General features: G+C 36.1%; 1 long non-coding RNA gene across 1 annotated transcript in view; it reads left to right on the top strand.

The window, feature by feature from the left end:
• LOC137614780 (uncharacterized) overlaps nucleotides 1-12,277 on the top strand; it is a 76,275-nt gene extending 63,998 nt beyond the window's left edge. The window contains exons 2-3 of the long non-coding RNA XR_011039156.1: nucleotides 10,320-10,426; nucleotides 12,212-12,277. This is a non-coding gene — a long non-coding RNA (uncharacterized lncRNA). The remainder of the gene's footprint in view (nucleotides 1-10,319; nucleotides 10,427-12,211) is intronic.
• The last annotated feature ends 6,621 nt before the right edge of the window (nucleotides 12,278-18,898 follow it).

Raw genomic sequence — 18,898 nt, forward strand, 5'->3', positions numbered from 1 at the left:
CACAAATATTGCTCCGGAACCATCAAATAGATTTTGTATAAGAATACTCTCAACTGGGGTCCATTATAACGAAGTGTCTGAGAGACAACTGCTATTGAACGTAGACGATGTAAGCTTTGTGCGACTGACCATTTGCTTTCTTATTGATATAACATGTTATCATTCTCTACTGACTAAATATACATAAAAAGGTTATGAAATACCATTACGTCAAAAAACTTAGTCTCCAGAATTCTGATATAGAGATACTCATGCCGTAAAAGAAATTTATAATTAAACCAGTTATATCTTCTCATATTGCAGAGAAATAGCATCAACACGGTAATTAAAAACACCTGAAACAGAAAAGCTGAAGAATTTCAAAGATCTGGAAGGACAGAAACTTCTTCCTCACATAATGGGTGATATTCAATGTGTATTTAATTGCTTGTCACTGATTCTCACAGTTCGCTGTTGTTGTTATTATTGTTTTCATTTATTATTATCATTCATCATTATTATTAATTATTATTATTAATTTATTATTATTATTGTTTTTATTGAATCCTCTTGAAGGTGACTGTTGTCAGACAGACTTATCCTTTTATATCTCAATATATTTTTTCTTCTAATGTCCATGCTTCTATCTGTACTATTATTGAACTTTAATTTTACCCTTACCTCCAATATTTTCATGGTTATTACCAATTACTTTCTTATCAGTGACTTTTTTTTTCTTGTCCTTGTACTTGAGACAATCAATACTTCTTCAGCCTCTTCATTGTTATCTTAGTGTATAACCTAAACGTTACCAGAATCACACGACCAGGAAGAGCACTAGCAGTAGTAATAGTAGTACCAGAGTAGTAGTAGTAGTAGTAATAATACTACAGCAGGAGTAGTGATATTGCTACCAGAGTAGTGGTAGTAGTAGTAGTACCAGACTAATAATACTAGCATAGTAGTACCAAAGTAGTAATACTAGTACCTGAATTGTAATACTAGTCTAGCAGTAGAAGTGCCAGGGCATCAGCAGTAGTAGTAGTACTAGTAGTAGTAGTAGCAGCAGCAATAGTAGTAGCATTAATGTGATGTAACGAGCGTAACTGTTCATATTATAAGCATTTTTACGGTTTCTGTTATATTGTATTGCTTTGTACAGTACCATATGGTTAAGTAAGGATTATCATGATTAATATCCGGGTACTTGTGCCTCATTTGGAACGTGGAACCTGAACTACTACTACTACTACTACTACTACTACTACTACTACTACTATTTTATCAATAAAATATACATACCAGACAATTGGGTACGTTACTGACTAAAATAGCCACATATATAAAGGTCACAGTAGTTTTATATTTGATGTTACAAAGCATCATTAAATAGGATTTATAATAGTATTCAAGGTCTCTATAACTAAGGTCTCCATATCTCCTATGGTTTGGTCCCTCGTATTTGGGCTGTCTTGATTGTTTATTCTTTTTTATCGGCAACTACTACTTGGTTCCTCTTTTTTTTTTTTTATCGGCAACTACTACTTGGTTCCTCTATCTTGCAGTTTATTTTATTTAAACTCTTAATTGTTTTGTCATGCAAGTTGGACTTTATAATTTGATTTCACTGATTTTATTTTCATCTATGTATATGTAATAACATTTTATTTAATTTTTCTCTAATATTTTCCAAAGATGCTATAGTTTCATATCTGTCAATCATCGCTAGTATACTATTGCTCTAAATGCAAGATAATCTTTGCCCTCACACATGTTGCCTCAACTTCACTTCAAAGGTCATCTTCAGTACTCTCTCTCTCTCTCTCTCTCTCTCTCTCTCTCTCTCTCTCTCTCTCTCTCTCTGAATAAGTTAAACAAGATGAAAGAAACTAAACGTTTGAACTAATATGCTGTCCTTGGATGAACTAAAGTCTTTGAAACGTCAAAAATCCTTGTAACTCTCTCTCTCTCTCTCTCTCTCTCTCTCTCTCTCTCTCTCTCTCTCTCTCTCTCTCTCTCTCTCTCTCTCTCTCTCCCCACAGAAGCGTCCATGACATCACTCTTTCGTAGAGAATAATAGGCAGCAAAAACCGACCCTGCAGTGCGCCTCTGCAGGGAATGGTCTCTTCGCCGATTAATAGCTTTTGCCGCTTCGAATCAGATTCCAGATCTGCTATCTAGTATTTTCCAAGTTTGTGTTTTTTCCCGCCAGTACTTATGTTAAGATTTATACCGCATTTGTTTTACTAGACTAATAAGCATTCTTTAATCGTACAAAATTTTAAGCAGTGTGTGCCCTTTAGCCTGATTAAGTCGTTGTAACCTAAGATGACTTTGGACTATAATTTAAAGGACATTCCTTCTAGCAGTTTTTTATCCTTTGGTGTGATATGCGAATTTTAGTGCCTATTATAGCAAGCGACGAACCCACTCAAGGGACGTAAGCCGCGTAAACTCCGTCAGGCCACTAGGCATTTAAATGTGACTTAGAGAGATAAGGAACAAGAATTTTTAAGGTGTAGAGAAAAGATCAGGTTTCTGTTTTGAGTCGCCGCTGTCTTGGGAATAAAAAGTAGTATTATAGAATATAAACATAAGAAGAGACGGGCATGCCGTGTTAGAATTATTGACGCGAGTGTTGCTCAGGTTCTGGTTTAAAATGAGAATTTATACGTGGGGTTGGTCAAGGAGTATGTGTTGTACTTTTATCATTTAGCGCTTAGGATATACATATAGTTTACAGTATCTGGAAGTCGTTACTGTTCTTCGTTTTAAGTTTCTTGTTTGATGCATCCAAAAAAAATGCTGGCATTGCTTTGAAGCTGTTCCTAACCTATACATGCACTCCCAGTTAAATGGTTTAAAGGCCGCTCATGAATGGCAGAGGCAAGGACAGTGACATTGCCCTATCAAGCAGGACAATGCCCGAGAGACGACCATATACGTTTATGATCAGCGCCCAATCCCCCTCTCCACCCAAGCTAGGACCAGGGAGCCAGGCAATGGCTGCTGGTGATTCTGCAGGTAGACCTATAGGCTCCCCCAAACACCCCATCCTTAGCTCACAAGGATGGTAAGGTTTCTGACATTAAAGGAACTAATGAGTATGAACAGGACTCCAACCCCTTTCTGGCAATCACCAGTCAGAGACTTTACCAATCAGGCCACCATAACATATTTACTCTTCTAGGGTACATTAAATCTAAGAGAATAACCAGTACTGGGCAATACATGAGGTAATTTGCATTGAGATTGAATAATGAAATTATATTGCAGTATAAATTTTTTTTTTTTCTTTTTGATTCTTTAATGTTTGGGTTACAGGGGAATTGATATAAAGATGCCTAAGGGGTTCAGAAGAACAAAAAGGCTAGGAGCTCTTGCTTTCAAAGAAACAAATCCTGAAGGAAAATAAATGTCTTTGAGAGCATATTAAAAGTTTGGAGGAAGGATGTTACCAAGAGTAATTCAGTGGAGAAAAAAGGGAAAGTTAGCTTAGTCCCGCGAAGGTTTTATCAATCGATTCGGAAAGATTTTTCATTGAAGTATACCCCCTACTGATCTGTGATGGTACTAATCTCCTGGAGCTCAGCTCTGTATTTAAAATATAAAAAACACGTCCCTGTTACATACACGATATCTTTAGTGATAGTCGCTCCAGGTGGTAGTAATCCTGTGATACCTTTACAGGTAAAATTCTCTGGTATATCACTCGTAGGAAATATCCGAAGTAGAAGCTGCCCAGAGGAACTTCCATCGGGACTACATGGCTATCTCACCCCCCAAAAAATAGATTTTCCCTATGTCAAAATCCATTTTATAGCCTTGGCGTTGGCCTTACTTTTTCATAAAAATAACCACACGCTGCTGTCACTAGTTCAGGTCCAGTCTGTGTCTTCTCAAGAGACGTTTTTTCAGCTCGTCCTACAATCACTAAAACTTAAATCAGCTTCTGGAAAGAAAGGCGTCTTGATAATCCATCGATTCTAGTCCTTATCCTAACTTAACAATATATGAAAAAGACAAAAAATATACATTTTAGACCGAACTATGATCTTGATAATACAGTTTCGTATTTCAAAACCAAATTGGGTAAAAGTATTTTTTAAAATAATTCCTCTGAATGTCATCCGAAGTATTCAGAAAACATCTTAAATTTTAATGAAAGCGAATTAGTTATTAGTTAACCTAAGAGTCTATACAATTAAGCCCTTATCCAAACATAACTATATATAGATAAAGACAAGAAAAAGAACTTACCCCGACTATAAGCATGACTTCTACAGTTTCGAATTTCGAAATTGAATTTGGTAAGTATATTTCTTTAAAATATTCCATCATCATATTTTTCATAACTCCTCTGTTTTTCTTAAACAAACAAAGAGTGTGTAAGGGTATCGTATTTGGAAAGCAAACATTACAAGCTAATTCTCTTAGCTCCGTAAGTGGTAATCCCTTACTACATGATACAAAGGCTGAACGAGATAATTAGTAGTTCTATTGTCCCAAATAGCCTCTGTTTACTCTCGTACAGTGTTGCTACAGTATGACACGTCATTTTTATTATTATTAGTATCATTTAATGTTTTCTCTCTCTCTCTCTCTCTCTCTCTCTCTCTCTCTCTCTCTCTCTCTCTCTCTCTCTCTCAATTTTCTTCACCCTAGATGTAACTATTGAACTTTAATTGTTCAGTGGCTACTTTCTTCTTGGTGAAGGTAGAAGAGACCCTTAGCTATGGTAAGCAGCTCTTCTAGGAGAACAACACTCCAAAATCAAACCATGATCCTCTACTGTCTTGGGGTAGAGTTCTCTTTCTTGAGGGTACACTCGGGCGCTTTAGTCTATCTAATTTCTCTTTCTCTTGTTTTGTTAGTTTTTATAGTTTAAATATGAAAGGTTTATGTTAATCTTGTTACTGTTCTGAAAATATTTTATTTTTCCTTGTTTCCTTTCCTCATTGGGCTATTTAACCCTGTTGGGGCCCCTGGCCTTATAGCAACCTGCTTTTCCAACTACGGTTGTAGTTTAGCAAGTAATAATAATAATAATAATAATAATAATAATAATAATAATAATATTGTACAAGATTATAGAAACTATAAGTGTAAAATAATTCGCTCTACCCAAGAGTAAACAGTCTCCACGGATGGACTAAAATGTCTTTGAGACGTAAAAAATCTTTAACTCTCTCTCTCTCTCTCTCTCTCTCTCTCTCTCTCTCTCTCTCTCTCTCTCTCTCTCTCTCTCTCTCTCTGGCACTGCTTTCATCTTCGTGCAACATCTGGTAGGTAGCGTTTGAATCAGGCCGTGGCTCAAGCACTTTATCACTTTTTTTCTAATAAGATTATAGAATGAGATCACTGAGTAAAGCGATACATGCTCTCTCTCTCTCTCTCTCTCTCTCTCTCTCTCTCTCTCTCTCTCTCTCTCTCTCTCTCTCTCTCTCTCTCTCGTTTCTGATCCCCAAAACTGATGACCTACTTATAATATGATAAAGCTTTACAAAATAAGGTAATTCAATTTAGAATGAGAGAGGAAAGGAGGTGACCCCATTTGCTCTAAATCAATTCTTAAGAAAAGAACCCTTTGATGATGATAAATTTAATGTCCAAATTTGAAAATATCAAATTTAGGTGCAGTATTAGAAAATTAAGTTCTCCAACTATGCTGTACGCAATGAGATCACTAGTTACATTACTATAATCTCATCATCACAAGTTTATGGTAAAATCTAAAACTCAAAATAAATAGATTGTCCCACTGGACCTTTAGAAAAATATTATTTATCATACTATTATGATAATACTCCTAATCAATTGTAACTGATGCTGATTTTCTTTTATAAAGATACGACAGTTGAGTAATGTGATTTTGGGATATATGAAAGTGCAAAACTCTAATTCACCAATAATAAAAAAAAAAAACTTGCCGTACAAGAGTACCACATTCAATGGGCTTCCTTTCTTGTCTTCTAATTTACTGGTCAGTGTATCACATTTGAACGGTTCCTTATTATCATAAGAGTAAAATTAATATTATTGTTACTGTTTACTTCAGGTTTTATTGATTTTATTAGGTAGAGATCTCTCTGGTGTAGTATAAGAGGTTTTGTGATTTTCCCTTTGCTTAGTTGAAACTATTCATTGATACATAAAAAAAAGTTAATTTGCTTCAGGTTAATGAGGCAATATGAGCAACCACGCACTTGGAATCAACGGAGGCGGTGTCAGACGGAGGCAGTTGGTGGCGGTGTCAGATGGAGACATACGGAGACTGTCGGACTGAGACGGTGTCGGACACTACAGACGGAGGCGGTGCCAGACGGAGACAGATGGAGGCGGTGTCAGATGGAGACATAAACTGTGTCGGACGGAGACGGTGTCGGACCCTACAGACGGAGGCGGTGTCAGATAGAGGCAGACGGAGGCGGTGTCAGATGGAGGCGGTCTCGGACACTACAGACGGAGGCGGGGTCGGACGGAAACGGTGTCAGACACTACAGACGGAGGCGGTGTCAGATGGGGACGGTGTCAGATAGAGATAGACACAGACACAGAAACACACGGAGACGGAGATACTGAGACAAACAGACGGTACCCGTGTGTACTTAGGAAGCCAAAGTGCTATGTCTTCAGATGCCTTTAGTCTAAGCTGAATTCAACAACTATGATTGATCGAAGCTAATCCAAACTTATCAAGCGTAAAATATATGATTCCTCTACTCGCCTTTCATAAATTAAACCACATTTAATGCCTCCATTAATGGTATTACTTTATCAATATACCAAAATCGAATTGTATTTTTCACGCATGGGTTAATGAAAACTCTAAAGCAGATGATGCTGGGTAATGACTTGTCTTATTGGTGTTATTTGGGTTATCAAATTTATTGAAATTTAATATTTTTGTTTGATTCTTGGAATTCCTACCTTCGTAAATGCTATTTTACTTGCTAATTTTTTCCATTTAAGATCTTAAAAATCAGGAATGTAGGTGTGTGGTATGCTAAAATAGTTATGAAAATACATCTCTCTCGATGAATACACGGTATAAGAATTTAACATTAAGACCTTAAAAACGAGAAACGTAAATATCTAATAATTAAGATGTTAATGTTAAATCCTTTCATTGGAAGCACTGAGTCTTTGTCTTAATCTAATATATTGTATTGTTTTCTCGCCAACAGATGTCGCTAGCATCTCTGTGACGCAACGTTACTGAAATCGAGAATCTGAGACAGAGAATTTGGGATCCTTGGTTGCTGTATTTCAGCTGGTTACGGACTTTTTTTTTTTTTTTCTCAGCTTGTGAGTTGTGACTGGTCGTTGTAATCAATCTTCTTTTTTCTTCTAGTCGTGGAAGACAGAACTGAATTACTCAGATCAACTCCAAGCAATCTCTATCGGAAGTATCAAGTTGTTTCTGTGAATTTGTATTTTAAACTGTTTATGGAGAATCTGAAGGTATTTGGTAAATAGTCGTGCTTACTTTTGTTGCTTAATTCGACAATTTGTTTTTAGGATTTTTTTAGATTGGTATGTTACCCATATTTAAAAGATCTGCCATGCAGATTCTCTTGTTTTCTCGGGTGACTAATAGTTCGTGTATAGGGAAGGAATAAACAAATCCTGGTTTTGTGCAAATCAAAAAAACATTGATCAGGAAGAGAAAATTAATAATGGAATAATGGATCATATTGTTTGAAAAAGTGAGGGAGATTGATTAACTCGGGATACGGTATTATATATTTCAAGTAATGGTAACTGATAAGTTAGCCACATAATATCCAGGAAAATTTAAGTGTCTTATAAGATGTATTGTATGAATAATATTTAAAGCAAAAATTTTTTTCGAAAATATTTTGTGTATGAATTTCTGTGATCGGAAAATATTCAATCATGTGCTCTTGCAAACTTATTTGGATCTTAATCAAACAGAGGTTTAATTCAAATGTTCGACGGGTCATTTTATGTGTATACATGTGTGTACATTTCTTAATTTTGGTCCTTCTGCTGAAAATGTTTCCCTTACGTTTAAATTTAATAATCTACAAAACTAATGGGTAAAATTGTCGCGAATGGTACAATTTAAATATGAAATATGAATGATTAACCTTTTATTCGTTTTTCTTATTCTTGTAAATTTAAGTAGTTAATGTGAAGGAAGGATCAAGAGGAAAGAAACTTACACGAACGTTCCTCTTCCTCTTCCAACTCTTCTTCTTTGTTCATCACCACATCTGATTTCCAATTCTGATTCTGATGGAATCGTAAAGGTCCGTGAAAGCCACTCGTAGTCTAAAGGAGAGGGCTCCTTGTGACGCCCTCTTTTTCGGAGAAGGATGGACGAAAGCCGAGTGGTTCCAGGGCAGAGCCATCTCTCCATTCTTCGTTCCATCGGGGCTGAGAAAGGGGCTGACACCCCCGTGTTGCAGCCCCCAACCACAGTCTTTTGTGTCAGAGCTGTGATCCACCTGTGTCGTTGCCAGACTTTGAACACCCATTGCAGCTCCATGCCATGGGCCTCGACCCTGTGTCTCAACCCTAGGACATAGGTAAATGGGACAGTTACATGACCCAGTACACCTTTTACCCGTAGTCTTGGAGAATCTTGGGCACCCTCCCTCGCCTTCCTACATGGATGGTGGACTGCTGCTCCCTTCCCTGACCGCAATACTTCATAACACGTGTTGAGAAGTTGGCATTGTTCAACGTTATTTTGTGCAGCTCCTCTGGTTAACATGTCATTATGAGTCCTGATGGGGACACTCTTTGGACATAACCATGGTGGAAGTCACGTCCTTCTCAGCCTCATAGTTAGCAGCCATGAAATTGTCTGCCATGGCCTCTCGCTAAGCCGTCTCGTGGTTTGTCCATTGGTTGGGTGCAGTGATGTACATCTGACATCAACAGGGTTATGAACCCAAAGTCTTTGAAGTAAGAGAGGCGCGTGGGGTCTGGTGGAAAGTCTGTGACCTTCCTGGCACAGCAGTCATCGAACCAGAGACCCAACTCTGTTTTGAAGAGAAGGGATGCCATGATGTCCCAATCTTCAAAATAAGTGGGTTCAAAGATAGTTTTGGTGCTCTGTAACACATCGGTGAGGGTGGCCACATTTCATATCCTATGAGTCTAATGTTGGCAAGAGTCATGTGTAGGCAGCGGTGGAGAAGTAGAGAACTGCATTGCAGACTCCCTAATCCAGTGTACAGTGTCCATCAAGGGCCATGTGGCTTCGAAGGGATTTACGGCCAAGCCCTTTAGTTTGGCCATACCTGTAGCCTGTTTCACACGAAGGAAGCCTGTGCTCTCACAGTCATTTCGAGTCGCCCAATGGCAGGAGGGGGGGGGGGGGGGAGGGAGAAGGAAATTCTAATGGCAGCCTTATCATATGCATACTGTCACGTGTAGTGGGTGCCTTGTCTGACATTTGGGCAACCTGGTAGATACATGGCTGAGCTATGCGTAGTGAATGTCCTTTGGGCAACGCTGCAGGGACTCGGGGCAACTCTGCAGAGACTCTGGGCTGAGCCTTGGGTAGTGAATGTCCTTTGAGGCTGTTATTTACTACTATATCTTGAAATATCGGCTCCCCACACCCTTTTGCATACTAATATCACGTTTGCCTGATCTGAAAGTCCTGGCTTTGGGGACAGAGGTGGAAGAGATGTTGAAGAATGTTCTTCAAAGTCGTTCGACAAATCTCTTGGCATCTACAGATGACTCTTCCTGATGGAGAAATAAAAGGGAGGCTGGAGACTTGTACTTCAGGTCCTAATGTTTTTCATGTGAATGTCTACAATTTTAACCTACAGTGAATATATTAATTTCCTACTTACCTTTCAAGTTCTCACACTCATTAAGAATTTTCATTTACAATAAAAAATTTCTGTTCATTTCAGAACGGATCCTTCTGGTCTTCCCTATAGGGGAACAGGTCCCTATGATCTGGTTTGAATTACCTAATGATAATGGTATCTCACAATGTATTTGGTACCTTACAATATTTTTGGTGCAGGGTTTGTGCTCAAGTAGGCATAAATTTCAAGCATGAATTTAATAAAGAATTATCAAAAGGATATATTGCAGCAAACTAATTACCATTCTAATGTACAGTATGTATTCAGTCTTGAAATTCTTAGATTATATTTATTTAAAGAATTGGGATATCAGAAATTTAAAATTGTTCTGTGAAAAACCGAAGAAACCGGTAAATGTAACTCTTGACAACAACGAATGTAGTAAAGTATCTTTGTGTTAATGCATATTTTAGTACAGTACAATATCAAACTTTTAAGGCTCTCCAACAACTTATTGATTCGGTGTAATTCTCTTTACAGCTACATCAGAAGACTGGAGACATCTAGCGTACTCATTTAGTACCATGGAATTGACACAGGAAAGGAAGGATTATTATGTAAGCACAACTTAATCACATATGTAAGAGGTAATCTTTATTCAGACATCAGTTATATCAAAGTATTTGGTTTATTTTAATTAGTTAAAGGCTTTTCTGAGAACTCTGTGTAATGTGTGAAGAATGAAGACATTTGATTCAGTTGGCATTCTATTTCTCTTACCGAATGGGCTAAAATCTAACTAATTTTAACCCTGGGTGTGAGATAATCATGAGGTCTCAAACAAGTCTGGTAATTGCTTTGATCGGTGTACTCTCCATTTCCCGTGAATTATCCAATTGGGGAGTTTTGATCATGCTTTGGTTTCTATAATTGTTTAGAGTTTGTCCATGACATCTTACTTTACTTGTTTACTCTATTCTAAGGGTGGTTTTTCCTGATCCTGTCGTACACACGAAAACCCTACGTCCTGCAAAACCTAAAAGATTTGTTTTTCGTATACATTCATTAAATAGTTGGAAAATAATATAGGGTAATCCGTGTTTTGTCAAATCTAAACTATCATCTTTTTAGACATTTCTTGAAAGCCTTCATATCATCAGACCTTCTGATCTCATGTGAGGGGCTCTTATATAATGTTGAGGCTGCATATTTGAAAACTCAAGAAGACACTGTTGAGATGCATCTTTGCTCCAATACCTTGAAACCATTCGTATCTCATAGTGTGCTGTAATTCTCTTAAATATCTGGACGCCCAGTTTTTGTAACTCGTGAGTCATTGCAAGCATCAAATGAGATATTATAGCTTTAATATGCCGCCAGTGTATTAAAACAGCACAGATATAATCCTTTCTCGGGGTGGAACATTTATCAATATTGCTTATTTGTTTTAGTTGTAAAGTTGCACTTTAGGTAGGTTTTAACTGATAGAGCTGCATCAAACATTATTGATAATAACATATATATTGCCTTGACTTGACTGGAAAGAAATTTTGTGTGATTTTACCAGTGAATTGGACACTGTTTTATTACGAATTTGAGTGTATTATATCTGGTAGAATTCCCCCTCAATATTCTAGGTTATTGACCTCAAGACCAAGCCCAGTTTAGTGAGTGATAGACTTCTGTATGTAGAGACTTGAATTCTACAGTAATTTTTGGAAATGGAATAGATCAGATTTTACTTTGAATAATTATTTCTAACCAAGAGATGTAGCTTGGGGTTTATACTTCGGCTGAAAATTAAAAAAAAGCAATTTGCCCAGAGGAAAAAAAAAGTATTTTACATACAATTCTTGTACTTAAATGGATGATTACCCACAAATTCGTACCTAGTTTTGTGTAAACCTAGAGTTCATTCTATCCATAGATCAGTTGGCACAATCTCTGTACCAAGGGAAGGGCAACCCTGTTAGCTCATTTGTTTTGCGTTCCTTATAGAAGTTGTAGAAGTAGCTATTTTATTTAAATAGTTATTTTATCTGCAATGTCTTTTTTTTGGGAAGACTGTTAATTTCATTCTTTAATTCTATTTCTATTTATATTTTTATGCTGAACCGAGGGATTTTTGTTAATCCATAGTCTACCAGAATGAGCCTGTGGCAGCTTTATTCCTGCTGATTACTACCCAGTTTCTATCGGCTCTATGTGGTATAAAATTCTCGAATGTCTGTTGGTAGAATATCAGAAGAGCTATACTAAGAACATTTGTCTGTTATTTGTTTTACATTATGGGTTTTTGAAGGATGCTTATGGGACTTTATCTTAATTGCCAATATTTTACATAAATTTATAACTGATCATCAAGTCTCAATTTAGTTGGTCTGGACAGAAATGCAGCTTTTTGACCATTTTAATATTTTCATTGTTTTCAGAAGTATGACTGACGCCAGTTTGGGGATAATTTCTTAAGTTATTGAGTTAATAACCAGAGGTGCAGCACTAAAGGTATGGAATCTCTAGGGTTAACAGGTAAGTGACCTTGCTGATTAATTTCTTCTTCTTAGGTCACTCCTTATTAAAATCATAAGTTTTATTAGTGAAAAATTCTGCTCCAAAGAGTAGCCTAGCATAGGCCTTTGAATCCTTCATGAAGCCTTTTTCTCTACTAATTGGACATTATTTGCCAGTAGTCTGGCAATTTGTCGATTTTAAAAATTCATCACCCTTTGTTGCTACTCGCTCACTGCTTTGTTCATAGCCAAACGTGTCTCCAAATCAAATCAAAATTACATACTTCATGGAAAACTTAACCATCTATCACAACAAGGTTCTCAAGTCTTCTCTCTAACCAGTTTGCTCTTGTTAAAACATTATGGGCATCTTAGTCTTATTCAATGTAGCTTTTGTAAACATGTGCTGTTGGATAAAGATGAACTGATATGAAGCATATTTTCCTATAATGGATATTAAGGTACTTCTCAAAATAATGAATATATCACGTTGCAACCAAAGCGTGTCTTTATATCATTTTTAGGTGATATTGAAATCAAATTCAGGTAATGTTTTATCTAAATTGCTTATTAAATTTAAACTTTATAAGCTAGAATGTATATGGAATTATGTTCATAGGATTAAGATCACAACAAAACTAATTTAGTTAGCTAGTTATACTTCCAGTACTGGAGCATACTGAAGTATAATTAAATATTTGAAGGTGGGTGTTTTATTTATTAGTAGGATTTAAATTTCTTTACAGTTATGTCAGAGGATAGTTAATCTGGAACATATTCAATACCGTAAAACTGAAGCAAAAATGGAGGTAACGTATGCACACTTTTGACTTTGGAGGTAAGAAGTTTAAAGAGAAGTGTATTAATTGTGTAAATTATTATAGTATTTTATATATGAATTTAAGGTTTAACGTTTTACTGTACTTTAATCAATTCGTGGCATTTTGTTGCTCCTTATGATAAGCATGGTTTGATAGTTTAGCAAATTATAAATTTAACCAACATATTAGACTGGTAATTACTTGATTGTACTCTTCAGTCGCTTGAAGTTGCAACCAATTTTGTTGCTGTTCAAAATGGTACTTTTCATAATTATTGGTTTTCTCTCATGGCAGATTGTCATGTTTTGGTTTCTTGAATGATTAAAACTGAAGACTCTCCCTTTTTTTTTTTTTTTAATTTTGAGAGAATGATATTTTGAGCAAATTGGAGTGGAGTTTTGATGGACTTTTCTTGTGAACTAGTTCCGATTATATCAGAGTTGAGCGTATTATACCTTTAGATGCATCTACATAAAGAGTAGTATTTAATTTCGCTTTGTATTATTATGTAGGACAATGCCTTCTGAAGTGACAGATTTAGATATGATTTTTCTGTCATGGAAAAAGTCTTTGCTTCAGCTAGAGATTCTAATTTGACTGTAAATAAGCTTTTATATATATATATATATATATATATATATATATATATATATATATATATATATATATATATATATATATATATGTATATAAAACTTCAGAGCTTAAATAGTTAGCTACCAACAAACCTGTACTGTTTGGTGTAGATTTCGCAGTTTCAACTTGCTCTGAGCCTCGCATAAAGTCGTCAGTGCACCTCAAGCGGTGCACTCTTGTCATTATTTAGTATTTGCTGTGTCCCTCCTGCCCCTAGCTGCACTCGCTTTTTAGCAGTCTACTCTACCTCCATTCCCCGTTCCTTTCTTCCTCCTTGCTGTCCAACTTCTTTACTTTTATTGTTGCAATTTCGAGGTTTTCCCTCGGTTATTCATGATAGCTCGATGATCTTTCAGAACCCATTGCTTTGCCTTATATGTCACTAGTTATCCCGAGGTAAAAGCAACACTTTAATCACAATGGTGGTAAGGAGACATTCTTTATGCTTTTTACATGTTTTCCTCGTGGTAAACTGAATAGTATTGAACTTTGGTCTGATGATCTTGGTAGAGGCTGAAAATCAAAAGTTTTAATAACTTTTTTTGGTGATGGCTGCTGCTTACGTAGCTTCTAAGTACTCCTGTTCTCTTGTAGTTTATCTTTATTTATTTATTTATTTATTTTTGCACTGGTTGAATAATTTGCAGTTTAACTATTAGATAACCTGATGTGCTTTAGGTAGCCTTGCACTGCTCATCCCAGATCACTTTTTAAAGCTCTTGCATTATTAAAAGACTTTTTAATGGCATGTTGTATGGTAAAATGTCTTTTATTATAAATTAATAGTACTCCTTATATAGCTCTAAATTCTGGTTATGATGTCCTTACGATTGGCCTTAACTTCTGTGCTACTTTAGATTGTTTAATGTGAGATTCCAGCTACAAAAGTCAGCAAATAGTCGGTTTTCATACAAAATATATATCAGGTGATTACAAATGTCATCTGATTACTGTATTAAATATAATATTGTCTTACATTTCTTTATCTTTTCTATTTTCAGTTTGATTTGTGTTTGTATCCCCGAATGTTTGCAAGTTGAAGGCCATCTTTACATGAATTCCAGTACTTTTCTGATGTTAATCCGGGAGTGTTCATACCAATAATTTTTCTTTAAACAAAGTATGTGAGTTGGGTTTGAGAAGGAAATTTTTATTATTCAGTTTATTTCAGTCTTGGCATTGATCTTGCTTCCGAACATATCTATTTTGCTCTTTTATTGTTATCCCATTTTAATGTTTGGGTGTTAATTCTTGCAGGCTTGTCCTCGTAAGGTTTGCACCACGCCCTATATTCTTGATGTTTTATTCCTTTGTGAGAAAATTGTGGAAGGTTCTTCCTTATCTATTATCATATCTGGGGAACTTCAGAAGCTTAAAATTTATGGTAATACATTTCTATGTTTGTCAGGTTTTCGTAAGTCTACAGTAGTACCAGTGTTTTTCTTTCATATTTTGTAATTTCTACTGTAATGTTAATTTTATTCTTATTCCTCTTTTAAAGTATTTTTTCTTGACATACCGGTTTCTTTTCTGCACTGGGCTGTTTTCCCCTATTGGGATTTTGAAGATTGGAAGACCCAGGTCTACATGGCTGAGGACTATGAAGCGTGACGTGGGAAATGATGAATGACGTATTGATTTAAAAGCTCAAGATAGAGAGACGACTGAGGAAATCAAACCCTGGCCCTTTGTGTCAATATGCATAGAAGGAGATGATAATGATGAACTATATATCATTCTTTTACTCAAATATTTGTTACTAAGTTATTTACTGGGAGCATTCGGGTTTGCCTAGAAACAGGATTTTGACAGAAATTGCTAAGCAATATTTGATCTCTTGTTTATTTCTAGGATGAAAATTTGGTAACAATAGTTTTGTGGATCTTGCCTTTATTGCCTCTAATCTTTCTCTTGGATGGTATCCAAGATTCTTGCACAGCATACTCACTGCGTTTACATAGATTTAATGTCGTGTGTTTCTCTTTTTTAAGTAAATTGACATTTGAATACTGTATTTCTAGTATCAATTGCTGTCATTATTTTTAGCTATCTTGCAAATACTAAGAGCTCCCAGGGTTGTCAGTTTCAACTCCAAATATAAAGAACTCCTAGGGTTGTCAGTTTTAACGCCAAATATAAAGGGTTGTCAGTTTTAACTCCAAATATAAAGAACTCGTAGGGTTGTCAGTTTTAACTCCAAATATAAAGAACTCCTACGGTTGTCAGCTTTAACTCCAAATATAAAGAACTCCTACGGTTGTCAGCTTTAACTCCAAATATAAAGAACTCCTACGGTTGTCAGCTTTAACTCCAAATATAAAGAACTCCTACGGTTGTCAGCTTTAACTCCAAATATAAAGAACTCCTACGGTTGTCAGTTTTAACTCCAAATATAAAGAATTCCTACGGTTGTCAGTTTTAACTCCAAATATAAAGAACTCCTACGGTTGTCAGTTTTAACTCCAAATATAAAGAACTCCTACGATTGTCAGCTTTAACTCCAAATATAAAGAACTCCTATGGTTGTCAGTTTTAACTCCAAATATAAAGAACTCCTAGGGTTGTCAGTTTTAACTCCAAATATTAAGAACTCCTAGGGTTGTCAGTTTTAACTCCAAATATCAAGAACTCCTAGGGTTGTCAGTTCTAACCTCAAATATTAAGAACAATGATGGTTCAATGATGATTGTAGACGTGCTTATTTGGAGAAGCAGGAGGCCTATCACCTTTGGAAGGGTAACAGATCAGATTTGACGTGGAACAACTATACGCAGCTTCGAGCTTTTGCTCAGAGAATTTATGCCTCAGCCTCAACTGAAAAAGAGTACAATTTAACCATAAAAGAAACCCTTTCTGGTACAACTCAGGAACATAAATGGTGGTCTACCCTTAAATCTGCACTCTTTGGTGTAGATGCAACAGTTCCTCCTTTACGTAAACCAGATGGCTCAGTCACTCACTGTCCAAAGGAAAAAGCAACCCTGTTTTCGCTGATGTTTTTGACAGTAAACAGAGTAATGAAAAACTTAACTTCCTCATTCCTGTTTTCCTGAGGCTAAACTAATAGTTTAGCTTTTCGATCTCGTGAGATTAAAGATCTGTTGATGGACCTTGATGCTTATGGAGGTGTAGGCCCAAATGGTATTTTTCCTTTGTTTTTTATAAAGACAGCAGATTTATTAGCTCCAAAGTTATGTTATTTTGCGCAAGTTAGCAAGAAGAGGAGCTTTTAGCACTTGTTGGAGAATTGGTAATGTTACTCCTCTATGTAAATGTGTTTGTGGTAGCTCAAGTCCCACTGATTACCACCCAATTTCCATAACTCCCATATTATCCAAAGTTTTTGAACGTCTTCTGGCAAAACTTCTCAATAGGTTTGCTGAAGGTAATCATCTACTCCCTAGTTTGCATTTGGTTTTCGTAAAGGCCTTGGAGCATGTGATGCCCTTCTTACAATCTCCAATGCTGTACAGAAATCCCTTGATTGTGGTCATTAAGTTCGTATGATTGGCCTTGATTTTAGTGCTGCCTTTGACAGTGTTAATCATGAGGCCCTTGTTTTCAAACTGAAACAGTTGGGAGTGGGTAGGTCGTTTCCTAGCATTATTATTGATTTTTTTAAGTAATAGATTTTTTTAAGTAATAGATCTCAAAGAAGAGTTGTTAATGGGCACCATAGTGAGTATAGGAATATGATATCCGGTGTTCCACAGGGTAGTGTTCTATGCCCATTACTTTTCTTACTATGTACACATGACATGTGGTTTGGCCTAGAAAACAAGCTTGTTGCATATGCAGATGATGCTACTCTCTTTGCATCAATTCCATCCCCTGAATGTAGATCTGGGGTTGGTGAATCCCTTAATAGAGATTTAGCTAAAATTAGTGCATGGTGCAAATTATGGGGTATGAAGTTGAATCCTAACAAAACTCAAAGTATGATTGTAAGTAGGTTAAGGACGGTGGCTCCTCAACATCCGTATCTCGGTATTGATAATGTTTCTTTAAATTTGTATGACTCTTTTAAAATTTTAGGTGTGATTCTCGACAGCGAATTTACTTTTGAGAAACACATTAGGTATGTGTCTTCTTCAAATGCAAAAAAAATTGGCTTATTGAGAAAGTCTTACAAGATTTTCGGTGATCAATCTATTCTGAAGAAGTGTTTTAATTCTTTCATTCTACCTTGTTTTGAGTATTGTTCTCCTGTCTGGTGTTTAGCCACTGATTCTCATCTTAATTTGTTGGACAGAAACTTACGGTCTATTAAATTTCTTATTCCTGATCTAGATATTAAGCTTTGGCACAGTCGTTCAATTAGTAAATTATGCATGTTGCATAAGATTTTTCATAACTCTGACCATCCTTTACATTCAGATCTCCCTGGACAATTCTATCCTGTTCGTAATACTAGGTAGGCAGTTAATTCTAATAGCCAGGCCTTTTCCATTATGAGGCTCAATACTACACAGTATTCTAGAAGTTTCTTTCCAGCTGTTACCAAGTTGTGGAATGATCTTCCTAATCGGGTAGTTGAATCAGTAGAACTTCAAAAGTTCAAAGTTGGAGCAAATGTTTTTATGTTGACCAGGCTGACATGAGTCTTTTTATTGTTTATATATGGCATATCTGTTTTTGACATTGTTAATAGTTTATATAGGACATATCTGTTTTGACGCTGTTACTATTTTTAGAATGATATATTGTTGATTTATTCTTATCATTTATTTATTTCCTTATTTCCTTTCCGCACTGGGCTATTTTTCCCTGTTGGAGCCCTTGGGCTTATAGCATCTTGCTTTTCCAACTAGGGTTGTAGCTTGGCTAGTAATAATAATAATAATAATAATAATAATAACTCCTAGGGTTGTCAGTTCTAACACCAAATATTAACAACTCCTAGGGTTGTCAGTTCTAACTCCAAATCTGAAGAACTCCTAGGGTTGTCAGTTCTAACACCAAATTTTAAGAACAATGATGGTTCAATGATGATTGTAGACATGCTTATTTGGAGAAGTAGGAGGCCTATCACCTTTGGAATGGTAACAGATCAGATTTGACCTGGAACAACTATACTCGGCTTCGAGCTTTTGCTCAGAGAGTTTATGCCTCGACTGAAGAGGAGTACAATTTAACCATAAAAGAAACCCTT

This window comes from Palaemon carinicauda, chromosome 21 (assembly GCF_036898095.1).
Source record: "Palaemon carinicauda isolate YSFRI2023 chromosome 21, ASM3689809v2, whole genome shotgun sequence".
In the NCBI taxonomy this organism is placed as follows: Eukaryota; Metazoa; Arthropoda; class Malacostraca; order Decapoda; family Palaemonidae; genus Palaemon; species Palaemon carinicauda.